Source organism: Bombus flavifrons, chromosome 3 (assembly GCF_040668555.2).
Source record: "Bombus flavifrons isolate JBK064 chromosome 3, iyBomFlav1_principal, whole genome shotgun sequence".
Taxonomy (NCBI): Eukaryota; Metazoa; Arthropoda; class Insecta; order Hymenoptera; family Apidae; genus Bombus; species Bombus flavifrons.
The window spans coordinates 6,301,506-6,319,578 of record NC_138444.1 but is presented as its reverse complement, the minus strand read 5'-3'; the positions used below and the strand labels follow the sequence as shown (position 1 = coordinate 6,319,578).

The following is an 18,073-nucleotide window of genomic DNA, read 5'->3' as shown; positions in this document are numbered from 1 at the left end:
TTCTGTTTTGAATAAAAATGATCATGCGGAACTAAAGCGGTATATTTCCAAAAAAAAAAAAAAAAAATATGCCGGGGAGCGTACCGTAGAAACGAAGTTTGACAATTAATTTCAGTTGCAGAATGCCAGACTCGGGATTCGATGAATCACGTAAGACTTCTGTTATCGATATTTCAATGATAACGCCAATAAAGACTCTTTCTTATGCGTTATTTTCCTCTAGGGAAAAGAAATTTCCTCTCGAAGGAATAAAGTAAAAATAAACCCTTTCGAAAAATGATACTTAATACTCGAATAAAATTAGAGGGAAGCTATACGGAACCGTATATCGGGCTTATCTCCATAACTATTTACAAAATATGACATGATAGTTACTTATCACCATATTGAAATGTTCGTGAATGGAATTTTATTATAAAATATGTAGGTTGCACTGAATTATTAAGTCTCTTGTATGTTCAAACGTTCCGACAGTTTTTAAAAGCGTGTCATAACATTTTGGTGATCACGAAGAGATATATTAACAGTATCTGTTGACACGATTGATATCGAAAATTTTTACCGAGCATTTTCGTTTCTATCTTTAGTTGAAGTGATTTTGTTTTATTACTAATTTGGGTACTATTACTTTAATATCTATATTTAAACTTTCAAATTCTATTTTTGTTATCTTTTGATATATATTAATAACGTTAAAATAATTAATGTCGAATCACGTCGAGTCAATGAGATATTGAAATGGAAGAGAATAAGAAAAAAGATATATTAAACGGGTTATTCTCACGTGTTACACCTTGCGCACGCGGGAACCATCTGCTTCACACATATTACATTTCCACACGGGGAAACCATTTCTATTTTTCTCCTTTCTCAAATTACATGTATTATAAAATAGACATTAAAACGGATATATTACATATTATTATAAACTATGAAGATACACTCCATGAGAGTTAAAAATTCATTTAAAATAATATTTTAATTTTGCCTATACTAATCCCTTAATCTCTTAAATCACCTACGTTACTATAATAAAAATTATAAATATGTTGGTACAATATTTCCATATCAACTTCGTAATATTTCATATCTATAGTTTTTCGAATTTGCAATTTATTACAAATATAGAACAAACTGGTCTAAATATGATACAGCACTATTATCGGATTATTTAAAATGTACTAGACGAAAAGAGAAGGACAAAAATGGAAATGAATATTGAAAACAAAATGACAGAAATAATTACGACATTATTTAGCAGCAATCTATAAACAACTATAGTGTAAAATTTTAATTATTTGAATCTAATCGACATGTTTCGAGATAATTCTTTGAATTAAACGTTTCTTAAGAGACAAGAATGGAATTAAAATACTGTTAGGCACTAATTCTTCTGTTTTCAATTAAATCATTATATGAAATATTATTGAGAAACGCAGAATTTCATCTTCTAGAATTACAGTTAGAATGGCGGCCAGGAGCGTAATTTTCTTACCTGGAAATTACTGTCAGCAGACACTTCGTCACATTAATGCAGAAAATAGAAGATGTGGAATGTAACAAAGAAGCTTTTTCCGTCGGAGCAGGGAAGCTTTCAAGGAACAAAATTTCCACCGTCACTTTCTTACTCGACGAATCATAAATCTTGGCGGATTTTTCGAAGGTCACCGTCTACGTTCGATAGCGAGGACACATTTATCACGAACCACTTTCCATCGAACGATCAACACACAGTTCGAAATATATCCACGACGCTCGTACAATCATACAGATGCTAGTTTATGTATAGGGTTTTTGAACTCTCTCTCTCTCTCTCTTTCTCTCTCTTTCTCTTAGTTTCGCTAAACTTTTGTACCTTGAAACTTGCAGTCAACCAATGAGCAATCCTTCAAGGCCAAGGTTCGTATCACGTGACACGATGTTCAAAATCTTAGAATAATTGTTTGTTGATTCTTCATAACTTTGTAGATTTTATTTTCGAATTGATTTATATTTTTATAGCTCTGGAATATTTATTTTAAATATTATTTTCTCTTCGTTCATCTCAATTGGAAATTTTGTTTATATATTACGAAACATTAATTTTGGCATTTAACTTTTAAATTAAAATTTCACTGAATTTCTATTGAATTTGTCCAACTTTTAAATTTAACTTTGTTCAATTTTTACTGAATTTTTCTTTAATTTAATCTCCAAATTTCGATTCTATTATGTTACTGCATATCTTCCTGATGATTTGACGTTATTCGATGATCCAAAAATATTTCGAAATCGTGTATATTGAGGATCCAGCTATAGAGAGCTCCGATAACATCGAGCAAAGTGCTTGGAAAACCAAGTGAAGGACGATGGAAAAGCAGGAGAGAACTCACGTGTTCGCCTGTCAATATGGCGGCGAGACGATACACTTGATGCGTAGTGTTTACTTGGTATCGTGTTATCGACCTTGAAGATTTTCCTCAACTCCTACGAAATTTCATCCAAAATCAACACGTATATATATCTTATACTTATATACTCGTTATAACAATCATTAATATTAAAATAGAAACAAATAAAATCCACTCTTAAATGTTACTTTTATCAAAATTCTTCTCTCATCTATTTATTCAATGTGAATCACTCATTTATATCGAGAGCATCAAATGAAATAATGTCAATAAGATTCACTTTCATAAGTTAGTTTTACTGAATTCTTCTTGTAAATATTCATTCAGTAAGCATCACTCATTTATACGAGATGAATCATGCAGGACAAGGTCAACGATATCCACTTTTAATGCTTAACTTTACCAAAGTTTTTCTCCATCGATTTAGCTATTATTCATTCAACAATTAAACAAACCATATCGAAGCATCACTCATTTGTACGAATAGATCAGATACAACAATGTCAACAGAGTCCACTTCTAAAAGATCCTTATTAAAATTCTCGTAGCTCTATTATTCATTTAATAATTCAACAAACCACGTCGAAGTACCATCAACGACAAAATCACGAATTGGATAAAATTATGAAAAGCTACGAAGTTACGAATAAACACGATGGAGCATGGATCGCGTTGGCGGCAGAGAAAGCTTAACGAAGGTCGGAAGTGCGAATCGCGAAGTCCTCTGGACTCAACTGACGGCACGAGCGGGGCTACCGAGACGGAGAGTGCAAAAGGGGGTGTCGGTGGGGGCGCGATACCACCCCGAGATAGAGAAAGCGCGAGAGAAAACGAGGTCGCGAGCGCGCGCGAGCGAGACGGAAGCGGCCGGACGCGCCGCCGCCTTGACGCTGTTTCCGCGATACCTTCTAGTCTCGCAATTCGGGGATACTCGGCCGAGCCAAGACGAAGGTGGAATGCAAAGGGAAAGCGGCACGCGGCTCCACCGAGGAGTAGACTCTTGGTCCAAGAAAAAACAAGACATCCCTATCTCTATCCCGAAGTTCCCGAAAGAAGTAAGTGGAAATCGTTGTAGGTTCCCGGCCAACAAACATCGCTGCATCGAACCGATACCCGAAATTTCTTCTTGGTCTACGCGTTAAATCGTATATCCATGACACGAAATCTCGATTCGAAACGTGAAACGTCGTTGCAATAGTATGCCTCGGGGTATGTAAGTATCGTTTATTTGATGCGACAATGACAGAACTCGAAAATCACGAATCTAATTCATTCAAAATTTGTCTAATATATACGGCACAGTCTACCTCCGCTTAAAATAAATATTTCTTTAATTCGTAGACACAGTCCAAGCTAACTATATCAATCTTAATCTCCAACGTTTTACTATATAATTAATCTCCTTGTATATTTGCATAACCGCGCAATATTACAGACGCGAGAAGAAAAACTGACGTCATTACCGTCATCCATGAAACTGAAGAAATACGATTATAGATACGCGAATCTCTTCAGTCGTTAATAAGATTGTACACTGTAACATTTTATGTAGAGAGCAGAGGTATTTTTTAATTAGGAATAAGAAGAACAACTTTATCTTTGACAGATTTCCAAGTAATAATTCATATAATCGACTTCATATACCAGTGAATGTAATTAATATACGTCACAGTCGGTTCATTTTCGATTGAACATTTTGAACGCTAACACAGCAGATCGTAGATTACGGTGCATTACGCTGGCGCACATAAAAGCTTCCTAGCAGCACCCACTTCTGTAATATTCCTGCATATTTGCTTTGGATATAGGTCATGTCGAGATATCGATATGTAGGCGAACGCGATTTACCCGTACAAATTCACCGATCGAACTAACAATCAACAGTTTAATTTAGATATATCAAGCATCCTGTTTAATATGACGCCACAACATTTTCAATGACCACATATAATAATTATTTAGATTACACCTGACATAAAAGGTACACGTGGTACAATGTTCTATGTTGAAGAAAGAAAAAGGGAAAATTGACATCTTCTTTGACATAGCTGCTTTTTGATCTTCCTTTGTGAAATTCTAATGACATCCTTAACTTCTTTCGATCCCATAAGTTCATTCTTTTCACTTTGGTGTAGAAGTAAGACCGGTTAGTTAATATTCAATAAAGAAGAAGATTATCGTACTTATTATAAAAGAATATGCCCCGAGAAAAAGTACTATGAAATTATTGTAAATTAATGCGGTAATGTAGTCACCTTTTATTAACACCTGAACTTGGGACTATCAATAAGTAAAGTGTAGAGTTGTAACAAAGAAATCAAAACGAACGATACGGGGACTGCAAACTTTGAAAAAATACCGTTGAAGAATGGTACAATAATTTGCGTTGAGAAAAAACACAATACGCATGAACGTTTAGTGAAAGAATTAGCATTCCAATGAATTAAAATGTAAGAAATATTCACGTAGAGGATTCTCCATCTTCCATCTCACCTTACACACAATCAAGTTACCAATCAAGAATTTTCGAATCCTAACATTCAGAATTTACGATTCTACCCTAAAACTAACCGAGAATTCACCTCTGCTCGCGACGAAAGGGAGGTAAGTGGAATAGAAGCGGAGCGGACAGGATAATTAATTTTATCGGCATTGGAAGAAGAATTGCAGTTTCGTTGAGGATTTAGTAGGAGTCGCCGGCTAGCTTGAAGAAAGAGGAAGGCACGGCCGGTTGCTTCTGCAGTTCCTATCTGCTCTGTGCAGCGTCCTTGTTCTGCCCCACGCCCACCGGCATCCCCATTAGCAAGCGCCGTGCCGCGACGAAAAGGGAGAAATTAAAGCGAAAATAAAGCGAAAGGCAAATAAAAATAAAAGTATCGCCCTCTCACTGGCGCTGGTGTTGCACTGTTCAGTCAGGTTGGACTGCTACCGGCGGCAGCTGCATGCATGAGACTCTGCAACAGTTTCATTTACCTACCCCGTAATTTCATAGTCGCTCTTCCTCACCTCCGCACCCCTTTACCTTTGTGCTCGCGCGCGTTTTGTCTGCGTGGTTCTAGTGACGAGGCCACTAACATGTTTTTTCGTTTATTTTTTACTTTTTCTTCATTTTGTTTAAGTGCATGTACGTTTATGTGGGCGTATAAAGTGTTTTAACATTGGAAGTTAATTGGCAACGGATGATATTGGATACAACAATTTAAGCGATGATGATAATTACACAGAAATTATGCTATACAATTATAATGGTAATTTCCTTTTTTCTACTTACATCGACAATGAAAACAGGGCGAGGATAAAGGATTTGCTACTTATTTTCCACTTACCTGAAACAAATAAAGAGAAACAAGATCAGCTTCAATGAGTTAACTGTTAGCGCAGAAAATCTGATATCAGTCGTTTATACAGAATGTTTCTCACAATTTGGCCAGGTCGTAACGTATAACAGGAGATAAAACTTCATTAGGGGGAATTCAAATAGCTTCCAATGGTGCATCACATGATTCACGTGTCTCCTTCGAAAATGGAGCCATTTTCAAAACTTCAAAATTGTCTTTGCTTTTTCAAATTCTTAGCGTCGAATTTTTTCGACTGATAATCATCGGAATCTTTCACTTTTAAAGATATTCTAGCGAAAGACGCAGTGAAATTCCAAATAACTTCTTCTTTTTTCATTTCTTACCATCCCTTAGGTAATTCACTTGAAACTCCGAGAAACCCCCAGTACACGTAGGTAGGCGTTTTTTCATTCTCTGTCCTCTCGCCATTCCACAGTCCATCAAATGTCCGTTTTATTGTGGCCCTACATGGACGGAAGTGAAATTCACGGTCGAGGAGGGTGTTGGTCCTCGGTCCCTCATAATTCGATTCAGTGAGGCGCAGCCGCCGGTGCAAAGAGGGATTTTCGCGATTTCGTCTGAATTTAGTTAGGTGGGATGTGCATCAACCTGATAACGAAGTGTAGGTGCAGACACGGGCCTATCCCCCTGTGATGACATTCTTACGTGTTTTTTCCTAGTCTGCAGCGTTTTCTGTTTTTCTGTTTCCTCTGCGAACCTTCCCGGCCACGTAATTCTGGTAAAGTGACTTCGTTTTGGTAAATGTTTTATCCTCTTAACGAGTGTAGTTTGAAATGATGAATATTTTATAGTCGGCGCCGACTTTTGTATGTAGCCAGCGTTGATTAGGTTAGCATTAATGTAGATTGAAGAGACGTAGTAGTCTGTTGCAGTGAATTCTCAAAATTGAAAATTTGGAAAATTGCTGACAACGAAACAGTGTTTGATGCGCGTGTGGAGGATATTACCACGAAATTGCGGGAAAAAATTTTAACAATATTCATATCAAACATATATCAAACATATACGGCATCGCACAGAAATATCACAATCCAATAATGGCAACTAATCACATTTGATTCGAATCAAACTGAATCAAGAATCATGTTTGATATTGCCTCCGCGTCAGTCATTTATTACATTCATTTCTTCTATAGCTTAGAATTAAATCAAAATTAATTTCGCAATCAATTCTCGCGTATAACAAACGCGTTAAATGTATTACCCCATAAGTTATTCCTACCACCTAGATAATGTAAAATCTCGACATAGAGACCACGCATAAGCGAACAATGGCACTAGATGTCTACTAAGAAACATTCGAGGAGAGCGACGAAAATTACGCGCGACCAAGAGAGACAGAGAGCGGCGGAAAAGCCAATACTCCATATCCCTAAATCAGCGCAATAAATCTCCAAATTGAACGTGGAACGACAGCAAAGCTTTCGTCGTGTAACAACGGTGTGTGAGAGATATAGCTACGCGAGGAGGTGGAATGGTTTAAAAAGAAGAAAAGCCACGTTGCACGAGCACATGTGTAGCCGCGAGTTATGCCCTTGGCTCTTTCAATATTGGCTGGAATAACTGGTCAGGCACGGATGACGGAGCGAAGGTTGCCTGAAAATGGGCGAAAAGAGGATGCTGAGAAACCGAGGGTATGGGAGAACCCCATGGTGCAGAGCAACGTCTCCGTAGTCGTCGCCGTCTCGCGTCACTTATACCGGACTAATCGTTGAAATACGTGCAAATATTTATTTTCCAACTGTCACGAACAAGCCACTCTGCCCGGTTTCCTAGGTGATACCGAAGGCAAGGCAGGATAGGTACCTAGGTACCTAGGAGAGCTTCCGAGAAATACGACTGCTGGATGCATTCGAGGCTCCGTGCATCAGCACACGCGCTCCCTATCCTCGCACCCGGCAACTTTTTATTTATGTTTCCTTGTACGGTTGCGCGAGCGCACAGAAGCAAATCAAAATGTTTTCTCGAACTCGCTGCTCGACACTTTCCTTCTTTCGTGGTTGTCGCGATGCAAAAATGAGCCATTTGTCTTTTCGAATGGGCATCATCGTGTCGATCAGCGATGGTACGAGGACTTTCATGCGTTTACGGAAAATTTGAGAGTGGAGAAATGGAAAGTATACGCTTATGTTAATTAAAATGATATTACGTTGGCGTATATGAAACGCTTTTCTTTGAAGTTGGAATTTAGCGTGTCAAATACCACACGTTCAATTTGTTTCTACTGTTATCGATGAATTATTAATGCGTATTAATACAGATTAAAGAGGGAGAAATTTATTATAAATCAATTCGAGGTTAAGTAGATGTAGAATAAAAATATGAAACTTCGTTATTGCGACTTTAAGTTCCACAATGATTCCTGATAAAATGTAAATTCAGCATTTACGGAAGGTTAAAGACATTTCCTATCCCATCCGAGCAATCTTTCAAATGCGTAAATTATTTTAAAGGGATTCATAAATGAAGAAGTTATACCAATTTCGTTCCAGTTCCTTTTGAATTCTAAAACTGTTAACTCTTACAGATCTGAAGAAATAAGATAAAATGATCATTGAAAAAATATATTAAATGATATGGAAAATGCTTCGATTAGATGGGACAGATTGACAAATTTTCGAAACCGTCGCCAGAAATTGCTTTATTTGTCACTGTCGTTGTCATTGCGAAAACTTTTCAATCTGCACTCGTACGATATTTTAAAGAAATTGCGTGCAATTCAAGTTTTATTTGATACACTTTTCCTCTCGTCAAACAACTTCCAGTCGTCTGTCCACGTATGCAACGTTTATTGCAACATTTGTCACGAAACTGCAAGACACGTAAATATTTTTAGCAACATTTTTGGAAACGGTTATCGATCCGACGTCGATTGGCCTTTGTCAAACGGCAAGCTTTGCAAAATAGATCGAGATCCAAAGGTCTCTCTTTAACGGATATCCAACAGAGAGACTGGCTAAACGGCATAACGTGTCGCCCTTTAAGGACGCCTCCGCAAGAATGCAACGCCATGGCGTCGACGTGACACGCATCGACGAAACGCGATTCACGGTGCATGCTAATGCTCGGCTGAAAATCTGAAACGTCAACTGGAGCAGCGTTGCAACGTGAACACGGGACGCCTACCGAGATTTCGTGGAGATTCAATTCGGTCCATAGCGACGTTCTCCGCGTTCGTGACGATTCCAACCGGACGACCTGCTGCGAGACAGAGAGGGGCAAGGATGGGTTCAATTTGAACGTGTATTCCGTGCAACGAACATCGACAATGGCGCGATAAATCTGTAACTTTCGAACGAAGTCAGCGAATTTTCCGTAGAAGTGGAGATTTTTGTTTCACTTTTAACTCTTGGAGTGGGGCGGGGCTATTATCGATGACATTTCGACTGATACGAATTTTATTTTGACGTTAGGTTGTGTAATAAATTCGTTCGTAATTCCTTAAAGAAAAAAGCGTTAAAGATTTTTAATTTGAAAGCACTAAAATGTATGTGTTTAAAATTGTAAATATATAAGTATTTTTTAAAATATGAAATATTGAATGAAAGTTTATTCTTGGTAAAATATTAAAAGTCAATTATTATTCATTATTAGTGTACATTGCAATATTTGCTATGTAGTGTATTGGCATGGTATATTGACATTGGGAAATCAATCTTAAACACAATTAAGGTTAACTCAATCGTCATGTTTATTCAAGCGCGTTTGCATGCTGCACATCCGCTTTTGCAAGAGAGTAAATCGCCTTTTGAAAGCTTTTAAGCTTTCTGAATCGAGTGGAACGCTGCTCTTGAAAATAACGCTGCCAAAAAATAACTACGCTGTTTGTGGAGTGTGCAAACATCGGCATGATATTTTAGCAAGTTTGCATAAAAAGAGATAATAACTTGCTATCAAAGATTCCATTTGTCTGATTTAAATGATCCCCCGCCATAAATAAACTACTGAACGACATTTATACAAAATTACATAAATTATTAAATTATATTTATTTTTCTGCAGAAATGAATCATTAAAAAATTGTATAAATTATTTCAACTGAATGCAAATAAATTTGTGATTCATATTATGTAAAGTTACATCAAATATTCAATTATACTGATTTTTTTAGGAAAATTAGACATTAACATATGTTTCACAGTGTATGTTTGTTTTTAAATAAAACAATTCTTAGTAAACTGGAAGTTTCAATTTCTCTTCCGCCTGTCTGAATTCAACTTTTCAAGAAATTACTTCATTTATACACGTACATAACGTTTTCATAGATACGAGATTTTTCTTTCGACAAAATGCAATATAAATCTTTTAGTAATAATTATATTCAAGTTTTTCATTTATCCGAATGAAGTATTTCTATTAACTGTTTTTTTATAAACTATAGTTTTGCTGACACGAGACTTTTTCACTGGCGTCATATAATATGACACTCAGATCTATCCAGGTTGTTATCGTTTGTTGGATAAGTTTCATTTGACGAGAGATTTTTCATGCGGGCATGAAAAGATTTCATTTGGAAAATACCACAATAAAGTGATCTTTTGTTGTTTGTTACGAGATCCTCGCGGCTCGAGAACTTTTTATTACTTAAAATAGTAGCCCATCGTTCTGTTTTAATGTGGTAGATGCTCAACTTTCAAAAGTTCTCAATATTCTTGCAATTTACTCAACAAGCTATCTTTTATCACAAAGCAAAATCTTCTCAATAGAACTTTAGATACAATGTAAAATATACCCACATACAACGAAATGTGAGCAGTATACAATCATTTCCACGAAACTGAACTTCAAAGCGTTCCTTATGGTTTTCATTTTGTATATTTAATCAAAGCAATTTCCACATCATTCGTTATACTACTTTTTCAACACTGCTTTGTTTCGTTATTCCAGACTTGTAAAAATTATCAGTTTTGAGCTTTTACTAAACTTCTACTGAAATTCAAATTTCAAGCAACAGTTCATATGTATTAATGAACCATTCGTCATTCGATCAATATGTTTTTTATTCGTAAAGCGACACTCGACGAATGACGATAACGCGTGATTCATTGGAATATCGTTAATTACATAGAGAGAAGCGATAGTACGCGACACACTGTTTGAACGAAACAATGCAGAACAAAACCGTGCAAGCCGGAATGATATTCTGAATAATTCCTCCGCACTTCCGCGCCTACGACTCCGAGCGAACCGACTGAATCCGTTCATAGAGTTTTAGCCTCTCTGGCGTGCATTATTCACTAGGCTGAATATTTAAATCACAGACGGGAAAAAGAGAGTTCCGACGAAACTCGGTTTAACATGAGTGGCGATACACTCGCTACGTCTAGGCATTTACTTATTTAAAGAGTGCAACACCGACTATGTCGCAAACGGAACAGTTTCCAAGCCTATCTGCATTATAGAAAAAAGGTTTAAGGTACTGGCAATTCCAAAAACCGTTATTCCCCAGGATTATAGTATCTGAAACTTCAATGCAGCTTTCGTTTGAACATCGAATAACACATCCTCCCATTAAATGATCTTTTTTATTACGTTTCTACGTTTCAAATTCACGATACCAGGGAAGAGTACGATTTTAAAACGTTTCGATTACCAAAACGCTATGATAAACTACTTAGAACCGATGAAAATAAGATCTTGAAAACACAACAATTCTAATAATAATAATACGCGTTGTGTAATAAATTTATATTGACAAACACTTCAATATGGTGAAAATTCACTGATAAATGGCCGCCAGTTCTTTCTGTTTAGTTATGGAGACAAGCATGATATACGGTTTTCTACAGATTTCTCCTATTTGAAGAGTAATAAAATTCGATTACACGTATGATGACGTATCCGCGTTAATTGCGAAAGAATTGTATTGATTCCCTCTTTTGGTAAAACGCCATGTGTTGCACTTTGAAATTGTCATTGTTAGCATAATACATTCATATGAATTAAAGCAGAAAAACTACGCGAAAAACTTTAAACGACGTTCATCTGAAATCGGTGTAAGATGAATTAATTTCCAAAAGTTCGTATATCTCTGTCGACGCGTAAGACCGGTGCAATATTCTCCTTAAGACAAGATTGGCATCCACAGGTAGGTAGGCGTGCGCTCGGTGTCCAATAAAAAGGTAACTCCGAGGCGAGAGTTTCTATATCTAGGCTCGTAACGTCACGATAAATTCCATTAGTAGAATTTACCGTGCACCTATAGCGCACCGGAGAACACCTAAATCAGTAGGGGCAGTGTTTCTCAACCTTAGCTCTACTGCATCCTTCTACAGCTTTATACGGTTCTTCCTACGTTCATTTAACGCAACAGTGGCATAAGCCGGAAACGACGATTTTAGGAAAACGAATTTCAACATTTCGAATTACGTACGTTGAATCGAAATTGCGCACCCGCAACTGTGAAGATAGAGTGTCATCTTTTATCTCGAATTTCCTTTAATTCGTTCCACCATATCAAATATTACAAAGCAAATGCGAATTGCGACGTCGTAATAATCGAGTTCGCGCGAACAGCTCCCTCTAAGTACCGAATAAAACCTTTTCCCCCCGCTGCCCCGGAAATTAGGTCATGGAAATTAGCAGACAATTGAGTTCCAACTTGCACTTTTCGATACCGCGCTAACCGAGTTTTGATTGTCGAGATTTATCGCTTCAATTATCCCGAGAAGAGAAAGTACGTTTAACCAAACGCGTTTTTGCCAGTCGTGTTAACGTTTGCGTTGACTTTGCGAAAGAAACGTTAATGCGCGTGTTCGAGAAACGTTCGAAAATGGCAAAAATTTCAAATACAAATGAAGAATAGAGGTACGAGTTCTCTTAATCAACGGAAGTCGATAAAAGTTAATAATATCGGCGAAAATATAGTAGATATTCTATTGATTAATTCTGTCGATAAAAATCTCTCTCGAACAAGGAAGAATTGAGAAAAGTGCTATTTTCTGCTCCGTCTTAGATATCAATGAACTTCCTTTTTTTTAATATAGAGGTATTAGAAGTTGTATTGGTTTTTGCAAAAAAAGAAAAGAAAATGAAGGAGAGGAGACACAGGGAAAAGCGATGGTTCGCAGCGAAAAGTGAGGCAAACATCATAAACTCCTCCAACTTTGTCGATTGCGTATTATTATGCAAACAATTTTGGAAAGTTCCAGCGGCGAAACGGGTAGGAAGAAATAATATCGCGGTAGTTGAAGTAGGTAAAAAAGGTTAAATTCTTCCGCGCGTCTCTCTGTCAGCGCCGCCGTTATTCCGCTCTCTGAAAGTTTGTTTGGATCGATCTCCTTGGTTTCATTTCGCACTAGACGTAAGTGTACACAAAGAAGTGAAAAAGCAAGCGTATATACGTTTCATCGACGAGCCTGAAACGACCCCGGGGATATCAACTACGTGAAAGCGTTATTTATAAAACGACGTCTTGCAGAGTTTCTTCGAGGCCAAAACATCCACCATAACCAATATAGGTCTCACATTATTTACTTAATAAACGTTACCTTCTTAAAATCTGTTGGAAACTTAAATCTGTATATCGCTCCTTAACTAATTAAACAAAAAATTGACGGTCCTTCGACAATTACTTTTCATCATATTCAAATGTTCGTCAATAAAAATTCCAATAGAAACCGCCATAGCCAGATTCTACACCTTTGAATCGGTAAACATTTATAAAAAAAAAAAGGACGTACGAATTCGTCCTTGAATTTCAATGTAGCTTTACAAATTACTTTGACACGCTGCAGTTTTGTACAGGCTACCCAAACTTTTGGAAACAACTGTAGACCAACTATTGCTCCTGAGATCCTTCTCACAGGATGTTCAATGGTAATTAATCGAGGACGAAGAACGACCTTAGAAAACAAGGTAAAAGGATCGGTGAACGCTAAAGGGCGAAGAGCTCGTACATCAGGATCCGCAGCGTGGATGGGGTAATAAACCGGTGGAGAATGGGCGAACGTGGAAAAAGATACGTGAAAGCTGGTAAATAATACGATAAAAGCGCACCGGTGTGCCTGCAACAGTGGGAGGAAATTTGTAAACGAAGTAACGCCCGATAATCTCGACGCAGCTATAGTTTTCGCGTGCAGGAGGACGTTCTTCCGCCTGGGCTAGAGACTAACGACGTCCTCGCCCTCTTATCTGCTTGGTCACGTAGACCTCGAGCAGTAGAGGATCGTCGTTTTCTAGCTAGTGCAGTCACCAGTCTCGTGTCCCACCCCTTCTTCCTTTTCCTCGTTTCGTCTCGGGCCTCCGATCCTTCTTCAGAACGAGGCAAAATGCGAGGACATGGGGGGATAAGAATCGCTGGCGTTCTCGGTTAATTTAGCTCGCTAGGAAGCGCCGTAAATAGGAAACGTCCAGGTGACTTCCGGAATCTCCCTTAGTACTCGAAACGTGACTCCGACGCCTGCATCGACTTTGCACCCCCTTTTGCCGGCGTCCAAACCATTCGCACAGAGGGCAGTGACGTACGATATGGTGTAATCACCTGACCAAGTGATACCTGCATTGCGCAAGCGCCTATCCATGGAATATTCATGCACTGCAGTTTCTACCTTCCTGTCTTTTACCAATCTCTGTCTCGCGAGCGATGCGTCGAATTTCAATGAAATTTCGCGTGAATCGTTTACGATAAACATACGGTAGCACGATAAACGTACGGTAGCTCGGCAAAGTATTTGAACACTTACCATTATCACAGAAGAGTTTCATGGATTATATTTGCTGCCTGATGGTCCATAGTCCCTAAATCGCATAACTACTTTATTTTTTAATACGTCGCTTTAGTAGGTCATTTGGAAAATTCGTTTCTACCGTGAACTTTTGTCTAAGCTTAGTTTAAAAAGAATTTAGGAAAAACGTCGAAATTCGTTTATAAAGCGGGTTTCTTTTGGCAAGAAGCGAGTTTTATCTGTCTCGTCCATCGAATACTGTATAGATGTATAGTCACGTTATTACTTATCATGATCAATTATCCCTTGTCGGATTGTCTCGTGCACTCATAATCAGTGGTCTATTCTTCTTCATGATTTTGTGTTCAAGTCTGGATGTGCTGTATATATATATATATATATATATATATATATATATATATATATATATATGTGTGTAATGATTCTGTTGCAAGTAGCCATAGCTAGTATCGTAAGGGCATGTTTATGCCGAAACCGAGATAAAGGGCCGCTACGAACGCTACTTGGAGAAAGCACGGAAACAATGGAACCATGTTGCTATCGTTGTACCGTTGCTTGCACCTTTGGTATAAACACAGCTCGTGTAAATATTTATCTGGAATTTTTTCTCTCGACTGTTCATTCCACGTTATTTTAGATGAATTCCGCGCCATGATATTATCCTTTTATTTGCTCGTTTGCTTGTTATGATAATGAAGGATCCAAATGTGTTTATTCGATTTACGATAATTGGTTACGATATAACCACAGAAACAACATTTGCTCGTCAGGGGCTATTAAAAAATAATTATATGTACAGAGAGTCTGAGGTTGTTCTTGTTGTGAGTCTATTGTTTTGTGATATACAGTGAATACAATACAGTTCTCTTTTTTATGCCAATTATGCAATTTCTAAGAAAAGGTTTCACGTAAAAGCGAAAAGAAAAATCGTTCATATCGATGATAAGCTTTTCATATTTTACTCGAGCCTGTAATATCTATTTTCTAACGTCAGAAAGATAAAATTAGTTGGTAGAATTTTTAGTTGGTAGATGATTATGAATTTTGTTTCTGATTATACTCCACTCTCGAACTAATTGCGTTCTGAGAATAGAGACAGGGTACACAAATCACAACAAAGTTGATGCATTAGCACGACATCATTCTGAACCTTGTATAACATGCACGCTGTTCCAACATCGAAAGCATTCCTCTTAAAGCACGATGGTTTATACGGTAAACGAAACTTGAAAATCAGAGTCGAGATTAATACGATGGCGCGTAACATGGAAAATTGTTTTGTGAAAATATCACTCGTGATATAACAAATTTTATTCGTATAAAGAAATGAAGTACATCATTCGAATAAGTAATATAAAAACTATTCGGAAAATTATTTTATGAAATTATTACTCGTAACAGATTCCATTCAAATAAAGAATGATAAAAATTCATGTCGTTAATTGGAAAATTTGTTCTAAGCTTTAATAAATAAAGAAACAAATGATGAATAAAAAGACGAACTTTGATTCGAAGAGAATAAACGTAGAATTCGCACAGGAAATATTAAAAATAGATTTCTCGTTATTTTCTCTGTAGAGAATTCGATATTATTAATTATTTATCGAACGTTATTGACTCAATTCTAATTAGAACGTTCGATCTTTTATTCTCGACATACGAAGCGCGCAACTTTAAACGAAAAAAATCTGGAAACACGTTTTTCAATTTCCTATTCAACGCTTCCGTGTCAAGTGGCTGGCAGGGGCCAATAATTCAGCAGGTCGCTGTATTTAAACGAAACGGATACGTGGAAAGCTTCGAAAGGAACAAATGAACAGATACGATCCTTTAAAAAGGCATCGTCTTTTAAATTAACCAAGCTCCAGGGAAAATTGATATTTCCGATAAAGCTACAGTTCGCTCTGCTTAATCGACCCGTTCATTAAATCACTTAATACAGCTTCGATTCTTCTTATTTCCAATAAACTTGCATTGTACACTGAAATATCGCTTAACAAACATCGCCGTACGCGATATCTACCTATTCGCTAGATGAAAGTCAAAGATAAGAAGCAATCTATTAATTAATTTGTTCTATTAATTTGTTATAAAATTATATCGGAAATTACAGAATCTTAAAATTTGTTCAATGCCAAAAAGATAGCAGAATATTACTGACGCTTACGTTGGGGGTGGGCATTGTATTTTATATTTTGTTTACTTCTTTTTTTCTTAATAAATGTAAAAGTGGATAAACTGTGTTACATGTTAACAATATACGTTCTAACGTGTTAACAAAATTCTCGGGACTAACGTTTTTATTACAATATTTTATATCTAAGGTATCTGTGTATGTAGGTTTGTGTGACTACACATTTACGAAGTTATTTAAAAATTACCCAAATCCTGAAATCCAACTTGTTAAAGTTGAGATAGTTATATCTCACTAGCACCGTAGATCTCCTAAACGCTTTCGTTTATAAACAGTCTGCGAATTCCCTAAACCTGAACTACACGATAAATCCTCCTGTACGAAAGGAAGAAATCATTAGGCGCGATAAAGAGAGTACACGTTGTACTCTCGGAGAATTAGAAGACCGGGTCGTAAATCTCTCTGGACGAAAAATAAGGAAGAGCAGGAGGGATGAGTAGCCGTCGAATCACTGCGCGTGAGGAGAAACGTGTTAAGGAGGATGGCCCGTCGCATCGTGGCGATGAGAATTTATGGGCTGTTCTCGAATCGCGAATACAATTTAAGCGCTGTTGATCCCGCCGTGACAAAGTGGCTCGCATGATGGATGCGGCCGTGCTTGCGTTTGTTACGTTGTCGTTGAACAGAGACGAGAATCAGGGGTGACAAACGACAGAGAGAAATACTAAAAGAGTGTATGTGCGTGTGTGTGTGTGTGTGTGAGAGAGAGAGAGAGAGAGAGAGAGATGGAGAGATGGAGAGACATCGACGAGAGTAGAATGTACCGGACGAACTATAAACAGAAAGGGTCGGAGAAGCAAACAGCAAGTGAAAAGAAGAGACGGTTACAGAGACAGGGGGAGAAACGATGACATAGAAGGGGTGGAAAATGACGAGAGGGTTATACCGTGACATCCTATTTAGTCTGTAATTCGCGATCTATTCATCTCGCCGTGCTCACGCCTCTATTGATGACGCTTTAGAATCCTTAACCACGATTGCGAATTAAATATCGAAATAATATTGATAGGAATGTTGAATAAATATTAGGTTGTCCGAAAAGTTTCTTTCGCTTTATAAGGAAATAATAGACGCACAATGCTTTTTGTCTTATATTAGTTTATTGAATTATGCACGAACATAATAATAGGAATATAACGAAATGGATCATACCTAATTCAATAAAATAATATAAAACAGAAATTGTTGTTCATCTATTATCACCTTATGAAACGAAAGAAACTTTTCGGACAACCAAATACATCTAGGTTATTGAACCTGCGCATTATTTAACACTAGAATTATAGAATATAAATACCCATCTGCATTTATATTTTGAATCTATATGTTTATTTTTTTAAACCAAAGTGTCACAATTATATGATTGCAGCAACTAATTTGTAGTCTTACGTAGATTCTAATTTCTCTGATTTCTTTGATATGCCTGAATGATTACGAGCAAAG

General features: G+C 37.2%; 1 protein-coding gene across 7 annotated transcripts in view; it reads right to left on the bottom strand.

The window, feature by feature from the left end:
* The window catches only part of Ten-m (teneurin transmembrane protein Ten-m), a 653,992-nt gene that overhangs the window by 567,547 nt on the left and 68,372 nt on the right, over positions 1-18,073 (bottom strand). The window contains exon 1 of one of the 7 annotated variants that reach the window (XM_069110244.1): positions 1,496-2,431. The exons of the other annotated variants lie outside the window; for them this stretch is intronic. The gene's annotated coding sequence lies outside the window, so the exon portion shown is untranslated. Of the gene's footprint in view, positions 1-1,495; positions 2,432-18,073 lie in introns of those variants that run through there. 7 annotated transcript variants of the gene reach the window in all.